Raw genomic sequence first — 13,872 nt, 5'->3', positions numbered from 1 at the left:
TACATATGGCTCTTTACTCATACCTTCCTCACAAAAGCCTAGGAAATGGATTAGTCTATGAGAGAGAGTGACAGGCCCAAATCATCCAATCAGCCTAAGAGAGAACTAGGACTTAAGGTCTCCCAGTTTATAGTTCAGCTATTTAGCTGCTGAACAAACTGTATGTTTGATTGCGTAGGTGATTCCTGGTCTCCAATCATTGAAAAATAGGATTGTGGAAGTGAATGTGAACTTTCTTTAGGTAGCTGAAGTGATACCTTAACTGGGCTTGGTGATACAAAAAAGAAAAGGGCAGGATTGCTGTAGTTGGCACTAATTTCTGGCATAGTGTTCCACCCTGGTGGTCTAAATATATTTCATTCATTCTTATGGTATGACAGGATTATGTGTGGGCTTTAATGGAAGAATTACTTTATTCTGCTGTCAACATAACCAATTATTTTTTTGTAGAAAAACAAATCCTCAGAATGTTTTGTGCATATTGGCTGCTTGGGAAACTGTATGTATGCTTAACAGATAAATTATTGACTGATACCTGGTCCACCGTAGATAACTTTCATTAAAGTCCTTTCAATCAAAAAGACAAACAAACCCTTTCAGACAAACCCTGTGATTACAATTAATTATTCTCTCTGCATTGGCTGCATTTACGTCTGTTTAGAAGAATTTTGCTTTATGTAAATCTCTCATTTACCACCAAGTTATAAATCAGAAAAAGAAAACCACCCATTTACCTGTAGCTGTTGCACTTTTGAAAGAAAAAATACAGAAATAAATAAGTAGGAGATGATGGAAGATAGATTGGTTTACTCTTAACCAAATTGGATCTCATTGCACCCTCATCCCTAAACTAATCACTGTTTCCAGGAAAACCTCTGATCATTATTTCAATTACCTCAGGAAGCTCTTAAGGCTCTCAAAATCTTATATACCTGATTGCTTTTACCAAATGATGTCCCATCTTATCTTATACTTTGTTATAATATTCCAGTATGCCAGGAGCCAGAGGGGGGTTAATTCTTTTAGTTAAACTATAACTCAAAAATATAATTGCTTTTTGGTATATAAATTATTATCTATGCAATCCTTACTTCTAGTTTGTGAAAAGGCAGCCAGATCACTTATGTGGGGTCTCTTTGATTTACAAGCACATTCACACATCCAATCAGATCCTTAACTTCAAGAAACCTTGGAAAAAGAATTAACTTTCAAAGATTGATGTTTACTTCTAATAGAAAAAAAGTAGCAGGTCATTCCCAACAATTAAAACCAGAAATAAGTTTTACTTTCACAAAATCAAAGATCCAGAGATGGATCACTTATAGTCTCAGAAATCACAGTCATAAAGAAGAAACTTGGTTCATGTATGTCTATATTATTTGATACTGAATATTAATAAACTTTGTAAGAGACTCAAATGTTTGTATGTAACATTTAGGTCAGTAACATAATCTCCCTCTTCCTCTTTTGTGCATTCAGTCTACAAATAGAAATCAGGGATGTTGTGTGGGTCAGATTGGTATAAAAACCAGTAGATGGTGAATTATAGTCTTGCCTTAGGCATGAAAGTCAGCTGGGTGACTATCTCTCAGCCCAACTTACCTCAAAGTTGTTGTTGTGGGGAAATAGGAGGAAGAAGGAATATTTATGAATCTTTGCCACCTTGAGTTATTTATAAAGTAATAAATATGGATAAAAATCTAATAAATAAAATTGTGCTGTTATTAGAAAATCCGCTCTATAGGAAGTCTAATGCTATTTTTACTGAAATTGGCTACTTGAAAACCTGATTGTGCTATGCCTCTTCTCCATTTTGCAGTGAATTAGGAAGCATCTGGCTGAGCCATTCAAATGAGCTATTATCTCATTGTTCTGGACTTTAAAAAAATGCTTCAAATGCATTTTATCTAGGTAATAGTTCCTGTCTATCTCTTCCAAGGTCATCTTTCTTGTACTTTACACATGGTAGGAATAGATGGATATATTAACTATCTGCAAGTCTTGCTGAATTTAGTGCAACTCACATAGGCTCTATTCACAGATTGCTCTAAAGTTTAAACCAAACCAAACCAAACCAAATCAAACCAAACCACTATGGCTTCTTGTAAGCAGATTCTAGAATAGGAGTGAGCTATTTACCATGCTTAGTATTCTATGGGCAGAAAACCTAGACAAGCATTCATACATAAATTGTATACAGCCATAAAACAAACAAGCTATAATCCCTGATTCAAATCTCACACTATTTCAAGCCATACAAACCATATACATGTGATATTAGAACTCAGATAACGAACGATACATCAGTCTGTATAACCGATTTATGGAACAATTGTATAACCGATTTATGGAGCAATTGCGTATATACTCAGAACCATGTTTCGGTAGAGTTAATCAGAATTACTTCTATTACAATGTGCATAGGATCATTATGTGATAAATTCAAAAAATGAACATATATTACAGCCAATGATTAGCTTTTAGTTTTGCTTCCATGCTTTCCTTTTTGACTTGTAAAATTCTCAGCCTCTAATCATGTAGTTACTTAGTATGAAGACAAATATAAGCAGACCCTATTCAGGGATGTTCATTTTCATTAGTGGGAAGGGAGAGAAGCGGGGGAGAGAGGGAGGAAGATGTGCTTTTAAAATGGGTATATATGTCACTATCTTTTCACTTGTATAAGGAATCTTTTTTATTTAAGAGGAAAATAAAAACCATCACCTTGCTTGTTTTAAGTATATATTTTTCTTCTGCTGAGGCTCGGAGACTGGAATATAGCTTACTGCACAGAATTTTTCAGTGACTCCAAAATAAAGCTATATTAGTAAATTCTCTCAGGAAAGAAACCTAGACACCATTGTGCAGAAGTCTTGTGGGAGGTTAATGTTTGGGTATTACAACAAATGACAAATTTTGAATATGAACCAAACAACAGAAGATTTCTTTCTTTCTTGAAAATGTCAGCCTGTGTTGGATTCATTCCTGTCAGAAGAAAGTTGTATTTTTTATCCCATTAGAAATAGTAACGATCATTGGTATATTTCTCTGATTTCCCACAAGGGCTTCTGTAAAATATATCTTCCAGTCTGAGGATTGATTTATTGATTTATTATGTGCCATTAAATTATTTTTAACTCCTAGATCAATTTTTTTCTAGGTATCTATCTGTTTTTTCAGGTCTCTCAATAGGGCAGCCATCACCACTATAACCGAGTCCCTCCTTCCTCCTGTTCAGAAGGGAAAGGTATAAATCCCTTTTGGTGTAAGAAGGTTCTGAGTTGAACCTTCAGCTGAAGTAGCAGACTGTCTCAAATTATGAGGGGTCCTTGGTGCTCTCTGAGCTTGCTTATTTTCTTGCAGATGTTTCATTATTCTAACTAGATAACATCAGTGTCTCAAATTATAGACAGTATTAAACAATAGATGCATACATATAGGGAGAAAAACCATGTCAGGAATCTATTCTTCATTTGTTGTCTTTGATACAGCAAATTTCTGTTGCCAAAGAGACAGCATTGGGCATCAAGTCCCTGGTCAGCAAATATCAACTAGGCCAGATAAAAATTCAGCAAATGATAGATTGCATTTTTAAAAAGAAAGAACAGGAGTTTTGTGAACAACAACTTGCAAAATAATTTGCCTAGTATTTGTCAGCCTCTAGCAGTTTTATTGTTCCAGTTCCAACAAGAATTTGTCCATTTTCTTGTGAAACAGGAAGAGGTTCTGGAATATATTTACAATATAGTCGTAATTAGTTTTAATTAAACTCAAGTTCTGACACTGAACTTAAAAATTCTTTTCAATGTTCAGCTAAATAAAAATTAGGCCATTTTTTTCTTCTGCCAAAAAGAAAATAATAACACACATTCTATCAAATCTATCCATAACATTGTGCTGATCCCTAGGGCATTGGATACATTTTATTTTATATTTGTATGGGTGCATAATATTTTTTTGATACATGAATTTCTTGAATACAGTAGATGTTGTGGAGGAATAATTATTATTTCAACAAACCCTTTTTATACCCTTACATAGTAAGTACTGTATATAACTGGGGAGAAGAGTGAACTGAATATTGCTTATTTGTAACCAAGACTATCATTAAGTGTTGTACCTAAATGATTCTTGATGAACGTATCTTTTCTTTTATGTACACTGAGAGCATTTGCACCAAGACAAATTCCTTGGGTGTCCAATCACACTTCTATTCTATTCTATATGAATATGTATTTAAAAATTGCAATTATCGAAATGAAGCAATGATTTTGTAAACAATGGGGAGGGCCTTAACATTACATGTAGATGGCCACATATTTTGACCCTAGAATCTCTTGGTAATGGTAGACAAGATTTGCATCTGAAACTCTGGAGTCACTATTGACGGAGTCACAATATATAAGTAAGACCAGTAGTCTGGAGACTACTGGTCTTAATTCTTCACATATTGCTCCAATGTCACATTTGTTTCTCAAGTCTTTCTTTTATATACAGTATATTGATCATGTGGAGCAATGATCTATCCTTTATGGTCAAATAATTATCTTCTATCATTTTCACCCAATTTATCTAATAAACGAAGTGTCAGCGTTCCAGAAAACCCTTCTTACAGAAATGACTCCAGGCAATACCATGCAATACCATGGCCAGACCATAGCATTCCAAAAAGAAGAGAGTCATGTGAAAATATTTTTAGCATGTCTGTGACAAAAATGAATATCATTGATTCTATTAATTTAATTATTTAAATGCTCTATTTTTAATACACATACAAACATAAATATTTATTTTTATGAACTTCTACTTCATATTTAAATGGATTATTAGGTTTATTCTTAAAATAAATTGACTATATGAATAAAATGAGAAAAAAGAGAAATAATTGAAAATAACTTATTCCTTTTGGTACATAATACACAGACACAAGTCACATAAGGCAGCAGTGACATCAAAAGGGACAGACAAAGCAAATGATGGCATATCATTTTGTTGCATTGAAACTAGAGAATCAAAAAAATACGGATAGTTCACCAATTGGAATTTTTTTTTAGTTAAACCCACTACACTTCTTTAAATGTATTATATATTCTTACTTTTACATTTATGAACACGAATCAAACTTTACTTGATACAGCAAATGTCTCTTAGTTGTGTCTAAGACATATGACAATGGCATAACGTCTTTGGAAAATGAGTGAACCCACCATATAAATGTAGCAATTGCTGAGATTACTAACAATATTAAAACTGGTGAGAATATTCTGATACACAATTGTGATGTATTGAAGAGTCTTAAACTTTGAAAATACTGTTGACTATGCATTTAAATACAAATGTTATATCATGATACAGTACAATTAAAAATAAAATTCCCCTTGCCAGCTTTCTCTGGAAATGCTTCTCCAGAAGTTCTACTGAAACTTGTATTGCAGGGTAGACTTTCAATGTCAACCAGTGGTGGGTTGATCCTGTTTCGGTGCAGTTCTTGCAAACTGGTAGTAACAGTGGCGGGAGGCTCTGCCCACCCAGCCAGCCAGCATCACAGACAATCTGCACATGCACAGAAGCGTGTGCGCTCCCGTTGTGAACTGGTAGTGGAGGTAAGTAGAACCCACCCCGATGTCAGCTACTAGTAACCTTGAGACTGTGCAGTGCAGAAAGGCATTACAGGCAGTCAATATTTGAAGAAGCCAAAATACAATAAAAGTTGGAAAAAGAATTTGGAATAGTTGTGCTCTTTTTTTAGCCTAACTTTATTAAGCATTTAGATCTGTTATATTTGTGTATGCATGTGTGTGTGTTTTGTTTTTAAGATAAAGGCAGCTTCTTAGGTGGCTAAATTTAAAATAGAAGAGGAGGACTAACAGAAAATGATGAAGGAACCATGCCTTTCTTATTTATTCCTGATCAGAATGTCCAAAAACAAAAACAGCAAGAACATCTGCATATTCAGCTTGATTCAAATACTCTGTGGAATTCAGGCCAAACTGTATTTGTTCTTCTGCAAGGTGTGTTCCCTTCTTCAAGAATGCTTCTCCTTCCTCCATATTTTATTCAGAGATTACAAGTTAACTTGAATTGGAATTCTGTCAGAAGAAAGTAAGCAGGATGAATGGGTCTGTTGAATAATTCGCTTGCAGAATAATGAATTGCTTTAAAATGTGTTGGGTTTTTTTTTAGCTGAAGTACATTCAGGCTATTATATTTAATAGCTGATTGCTGGCTCTTTTCCTGTTTAATAGAGGAAGACTTTTGTGTAGGTGCAGATTCTCTGGTTACAAACATGTGGTTAAAGTACTAGTCCCTAGAAAGTGGACAAATTTGCTTTCTAAGTAAGTAAGTAGTCCCTATTTGAAAGATATGATCAGAGTTTATCATATGGATTTTATTTTCTGTTTAATATGGGCATTAAAACATTGCATCTTCTGCCAAAAGAACATGCAAAAGATTGGTCTTTACAAAATGCCAACTATCTTGCTATGCTATTGCTACTGTTGAGGAAAAATACAACTTTAAATTGCATTGGTCTAGACTCTGGCTAATTTCTCACACTGCAATCAATTTAAACTTTGGCAGCTTTCATACCAAAACTCAAAGCTTTTAAATGTTTGTCTGAAAAGAAAGGTGAAAAGCTGAGAATTTTAGGAATGGTTGCTGCTTGAAGGCTTGAGGCTGGATAAGGCTATCTATAGACAGAGGCTGTCTGCCGAATCAAAGAATTTCATCAAAATGACAAAAGCAGAGGTATGCTGTTGCAACACAAATTCTGCTCCTTTTATTCCATGTTGCATTGCATACAATGTCACAACATGGATATAAAAGAGGAACTTGCAGTGTAATAACACTATGCTGCTTTTATCATTTTGCCCCTTGCCTCCTGAAGGTATCTGTAAACAAGGGACAGATCATGCAGTCATAATTGCCATCTTGACATTTTTGACCTCTCCTCTGTGCATGCCTTAGCTCAGGATTTTGTACAGAATTTCTTATTGTGGGTTTTCAGTTTATTTATTGTTCAACAAGATGGAGTTGAAACTACTGTTATTGGTAATGTTTCTGAGCCAGAGTTAATGCATTCTGAAGTCTTCTTAGATGCCACATCCTAATCTGGAGAAGAAGAAAAAAAAACAAATTAGAGGATTTTTAAATTTTTTTTAATTTCTTTTGTCACAACAGTATACACAAACAATTGTCATAGATAAAACAACATGTCTTGAAGAAAATATATAAGTAAAAAATATGCATCAACTATATTAATTTGATATAATGAAGGGAACAATAGGACAGGAATGGTAGGCATTATTGTGCTCTTATGCACGCCCCTTATAGTCCTCTTAGGAATTGGGTGAGATCAATAGTAGACAGTTTTTGGTTGAAGATTTTGGGATAAGATTTTCTTCCGTGGATCTTCATTGGGACTTATTTAAAATGTGGAAAGCTGAACTACAGTCTTAGAAAAGTGACTGTTCAATAAGAGTCATTTCTTCTACTGTGATTGACTCTACTGAGGTCATTGTTTAGCCATAAATACACCATTCATCTCAAACCCCATTCCATCTATGGGCTGATATAATAACAGCATCTAATTTCACAAGGTTTTTGTAAAGATTTGATTAATAAGTTAGGTATTTTGTCCATTATTTTGTTTTATTTGAAATTTCTATATAAATGTTTAAAATAATCAAGGTCTGCCATAATATCAGCATTTGTCAACCATTTAAAACATGTTTAAGGACCAACCAGTGATTACTTCATGATTCACAGATGTCATGGTTCACTTTTTTCAATTGGTGGTCCAAACATGCCCCTGTAACCTATTCTTATATGACTTTTCCTCACAAAATACCTTTTCTATCTATCTCTGGCCACAGCACAAACAGCTTAAAATTGTCTTTAACTGTTCCATTTTAAAGTATTTTTTTCTCTTCTCCTAAACAATTTCTTGATGAGAGCAAAATCTAAAATATTTCTTAGAAGATGAGCCTGATAATGAAGCCGTAGGCTGGGATTGCCTACCTCCTGAGGTAATTTATTCCATAACTTTCTCATCTGGTCATTGGTTATTGCTATTCATATCAATTTTGACTTCAGAAAGTTCACTGATTTTGTAAAGTTAAATAAAATGACATTGAAATCCAGGTATTCCAGCACTGATATGTAGCACTGATATGTTTGAATTCATTAGGAGTTTTATATGGAAACTAGACATCCATTTCATTTCAGCACTATTTCCTTACTTCAACACATAAACAGAATGAGTATGGGCAGGCAAAAAAGCAGTAGGTGTGAGAGTGATTTCTGACTTCCGGATGGTTTCAAGATTGACTTTTGCTTATGGTAGAAGAAAGTAGGGGGGATTGGAAATCATGGTCATGTCACCATACCTGGCCATAGCAGTGGTGTAGGGCAGTGCAGTGGCCACAATTTTGTCAATACAACTATTTCAGAAGTTGGTAATAGTATATCCTACCTTTTATAAGTCAGAGTATATAATTATAATTTAATTAGTTTAACATTTTTATTCTAGTTTTCTACTTAATATCTACTCCAAACTGCTTAAATAGCATTTTAGATAATGCTAATTGGCTTAAGAGTATTTTCTTCATGCATAACACTTAACTCAAAAGTATTAAAATTGTCATTCTGTTGGAGGCTGAAATGGATTTGAAATTGTCTGTATTGTTGACTTCTAAGCTTTTCTCTCTGTCCCCAAATGAGGGTATTAAATATCCATTTAGAAATGGCATCAGTATGAGGCTATCTAGCAGCCATTTGAAAACTTGAATTATTTCAGCTAGCATTCTTTAGAAAGAGGCTGACAGATGGGAGATCACAACCAAAATGAACAAACAGAATGTGCAGAACTTTAGTAAGTTGACACAAAATGTTAAAAATAAAACCAATTAAAAGAGAAAAGCTACATTAATTAATTAATTAACACACCTATTTATGTAGCCTTTTAGGTTGCAATTGTCAATATACCTACCTATAAGGTTTTTTATTAGTCAGGAGCTTTTAGAAAAGAGAAAGCAATACATTTATATTAATGAATAGCATTTACTTTGGCAGTATGATAAGAATATAAAACCTATGAAACGGGTGGGTTCTAAATTTTTTTACTACTAGTTCTGTGGACGTGGCTTATTTTGTGGGCATGGTTTGGCGGTCATGTGACATTGGGCGTGGTTTGGCGGTCATGTGACTGGGTGAGAGTAGCTTGGCCATCATGTGACTCGGTGGGCATGGCCAATAACAATAAATAATAAAAATAATAAACAAAGTATACAAAACAATAAGAGGTACCAAAAACCAAGTTTCACACTTTACACACACACAACACAACACAACAGACTCACACACAATATAAAAGCAACTGCACTTCACCCAAAAGGATCCCTGCAACAAGCAGAAACCTCACACAGCCACAAAAAGCTCAAAAATCAACTTTCACACTTTACACACACAACACAATACAACACAACTGACTCACACACAGTGTAAAAGCAGCTTCACTTCACCCAAAAGGGCCCCTGCAACAAGCAGAAACCTCACAAAGCCACAAAAAGCTCAAAAACCAAGTTTCACACTTTACACACACACACACACAACACAACACAACAGACTCACACACACAAAATGCCACATACAGCTTTGTGAGATTCTGTGTGTTTGTGTAGTTAGAGTGAAACACTACAGAAACACACCAAATCTTGGACGAGGGGATAGATGGGGAACTCATCAAATTTGCAGATGACACCAAGCTGGCAGGAATAGCCAACACTCCAGAAGATAGGCTCAAGTTACAGAAAGATCTTGACAGACTTGAACATTGGGCGCTATCTAACAAAATGAAATTCAACAGTGAAAAAAGTAAGGTTCTACATTTAGGCAAAAAAACCAAAATGCACAGGTACCGTATATGTGGCACCTTGCTCAATAGTAGTACCTGTGAGAGGGATCTTGGAGTCCTAGTGGATAACCATTTAGATATGAGCCAGCAGTGTGCAGCAGCTGCTAAAAAAGCCAACACAGTTCTGGGCTGCATAAACAGAGGGATAGAATCAAGATCACGTGAAGTGTTAGTGCCACTTTATAATGCCTTGGTAAGGCCACACTTGGAATATTGCATCCAGTTTTGGTCGCCACGATGTAAAAAAGATGTTGAGACTCTAGAAAGAGTGCAGAGAAGAGCAACAAAGATGATTAGGGGACTGGAGGCTAAAACATATGAAGAACGGTTGCAGGAACTGGGTATGTCTAGTTTAATAAAAAGAAGGACTAGGGGAGACATGATAGCAGTGTTCCAATATCTCAGGGGCTGCCACAAAGAAGAGGGAGTCGGGCTGTTCTCCAAAGCACCTGAGGGTAGAACAAGAAGCAATGGGTGGAAACTGATCAAAGAAAGAAGCAACTTAGAACTAAGGAGAAATTTCCTGACAGTTAGAACAATTAATAAGTGGAACGACTTGCCTGCAGAAGTTGTGAATGCTCCAACACTGGAAATTTTTAAGAAAATGTTGGATAACCATCTGACTGAGATGGTGTAGGGTTTCCTGCCTGGGCAGGGGGTTGGACTAGAAGGCCTCCAAGGTCCCTTCCAACTCTGTTGTTACGTTATGTTAAATCTCAGAAAGCTGCACAAATATTTTGTTATTTTATTTAATTTTTTTAGATGTGGGTCTCCAACCTTATAACTTTAAATTTGTGGACTTCAACTCCCAGAGTTCCTCAGCCAGCAAAGCATTTGGCTGAGCAATGGATTCCAGGCAGATTTGTGGACTTCAACTCCCAGAGTTCCTGGGGAACTTCAATCAATTACATTAGCTGCAACTGATTCTGCCTTCCAGACAATGTAACTGATTGGAGAGGCCAAAGGAAAGTGAGCCCGAAAGGAGCTTGCTTAATTAAGTAAGTGAGGAGGGGGGATTGGGTGGCCAGAGAAAAAAAGTTTTTAAAATTTTCCTCTGAGGATCCCTGCTCAGCCACACAATCATCAGAGGGTTTTTTTTCTTTTAAAAGCCCCTTTTTGGCTGAAGAAAAGAGGCTTTTAAAAGTTAAAAAAAAAAGCCTTTGATGATCGGAGAACCGGTTTGGGGGTGTGGCCAGCCAGCCATTACCACCGGTTCTCCGAACACCAGCAGAGTTTTACTACCAGCTCTACGGAACCGGAGCGAAGGGGGGCAACCCACCACTGCTATGAAATCCTGAAGACTTCATATACTTGCAAACTACAGACATGTGGTTGATGTTGTTAATAATATAGAACTGATAACATCAGATCAGTGGTGGCTTGCCCCCAGTTGGACTAGTTCTTGCGAACCGGTAGTAACCAGGGATAGGCTCTGCCCACTGACCCCGATGTCATCAGGAAGCTTCTGTTCATGCGCAGAAGCAAGCGCATGTGCACAATCCTGCTGCGAACCAGTAGTAAAGGTAAGTACAACCCACCCCTGAATCAGATATTTCATTCATAATTTTTAGTATAGATCACTGCTTTATAATTTCTAGAGACTTACTGACAATTTTGTACCACAACCAATATTGAAATATGTTCCTTAATCATCAGGACTTAATTATGATGATTTAGTTGGTAACAGTAGTACATGACTGAGAAGAACCCCACTATTGATACACCTGTGCTACAGCTGGTGGTTATGCAGTATATTTGAGACAATGAATATGTTAGTTGGAATGATTTTATTTTTGAAGCATACAATTATTGTAAAATTGTTGATATTTTGCCAGGAGATCTGCTGACAACTGAATGAATGTTTCCAAGAGGTGAAACCATTTAATGTGCACATACGTTCTCAACAGGAATTAACTGGCAGCATATGTTTCAAGTACTAAGAGACAGACTAACAGACAGTTGAATCTGATTGATGATGCACAGGATAACTAGTATATTTTTCAGCCTAGCTTCATTAAAATTAATTGGGATTGTTCAAAAGTTTATGTTTACATAGAATATTCTTTATATTTTATGCCAAAATACCCAGATGATTTGAACCATCCATATTAGGGCTAATGGCTCCCTAAGGTTATTCTACAATGATGTTTAGTAAGGGGATGGGTTAGAATCTTTAATATTGCATCAGACTATACATTTGGTTTTCCCAAAGCAGGGGTGAAATCCAGCAGGTTCTGACAGGTTCTGGAGAACCGGTAGCAGAAATTTTGAGCAGTTTGGAGAACCAGTAGCGGAAAGTTTGAGTACTTCAGAGAGCTGGCAAATACTACCTCTGGCTGGTCCCAGAGTGGGGTAGGAATGGAAATTTTGCAATATCCTTGCCCCAGGAGTGAGCAGGGAATGGGGATTTTGCAGTATCCTTTCCCTGCAGTGGGGTGAGAATAGAGATTTTGCAGTATCCTTCCCTTGCAATGCCCACCAAGCCACGCCCAACAGAACTGGTAGTAAAAAAAATTGGATTTCACCACTGTCCAAAAGGTGCTTTTTCAAAAGGCAACTGGACTTTGTTTCCAGTTCAGAAGCTTCTTGGATGAGAAATAAAACATCTTCAAGCAAAAACAAAGCAAGTCCAGTTCCCTTTTGAAAAAAATACACCTTTGGGACAACCATTATCTGGATGACTGAAAATGTCCATAGACATACATTTGGCTTGACTACCATTAGACTGTAATTCCTCAGGATTTTAGAATGACTATCGGCAGCTATCAAGTTCCCTGAAGTTTTGTAGACTGTGGTAACTTGGCAATTATAAGGAACAAAAATAGGAAAGAAGCATCTACTCTTCCAAGAACTCTCATGCTGCTATAAATTTATCAAGATTTTAAAAAGTTTTTTAAATAAAAATTTTTTTCTAATAAAAGCAGAAGAGGAACTTACAACATTTAGAATGACCTCTATCCATAGTCGTGAATCATTTTAAGGATTATTAATGAAGGATTATTTATTGTTTAAAAACAATTTATAAGATTAGAAATTTGTCTCCAAAGTAGTTCACCAAAGAGGTTGAGGGCTAGAGAGCCTGCCTTCATGGCAGAGGCCCATATATTATGTAATATATTAACTCTGGAGATTCATTTGGTTTGCTCATTCCTGTTGATTGTGTTATGTTTATTACCTTGAATATGTTACTGTGGAAATTTCTGTTTTGGATTTTTCTGTTCATTGCCCAGAATCAACTGATGGGAGCAGTAATAAAAAAACGAAAAGAAGGAAGTAAGTAATATTGTTTTATTTTTGTAGCAATTGTCATGCAGTGGAAGTTTCTTGGAGAGACATTCTAAACTGATGGGAATAATTATTGCCTTGATTTAAAGAAGTGAGAGAATAATGGATTTTTTAATTCAGGAGTTTGGAGGCAATATAAAGCAACAAGTTTCTACAACTGGAGAAAATTTCAAACTTAGGAAAATTGGGCCACTCACAAATTTAGCACTTCAAAAAGAAAATATTTTATGCCTTTTGAATTTTTCTTTGAGTTCCAAAACTAAACTCAAAAACCAAACCGGTTTTTGGTTTATAAAACAACATTTTAAGCAAACAAATAAACTCTAGACTTCAAGAGCAATTACATTATTCTCTGTATCACTTCTCATTTTTTCTCCATATTCCTCTTTTGTTGAACACCCTGTCTGACAAAGAGTTCTAGAAAACTTGAAACTTATTCTGTTATAGTTTAGTAGTCTTATTGAAAACAAATGCCTCATATAGATTTTGTGGCCTTGTAACATGAAAGCCTCAGTCGTCATATCAAGCAATGGATAAGTGTTTTCACTGAAATCATGAAGAGGTACAGTCAAAACAGAGCTTACATCTTTCCTTCTCCACCTCTCCAAATCTATGTGACCCACCTTGTCTATTGAAGAGGGCTTTTGTGTAAATGCTTTCACAAAGGTACCTTA

Source organism: Ahaetulla prasina, chromosome 6 (genome assembly GCF_028640845.1).
Source record: "Ahaetulla prasina isolate Xishuangbanna chromosome 6, ASM2864084v1, whole genome shotgun sequence".
In the NCBI taxonomy this organism is placed as follows: Eukaryota; Metazoa; Chordata; class Lepidosauria; order Squamata; family Colubridae; genus Ahaetulla; species Ahaetulla prasina.
The sequence above is the reverse complement of the archived record's forward strand: the minus strand, read 5'-3'. Positions refer to the sequence as shown.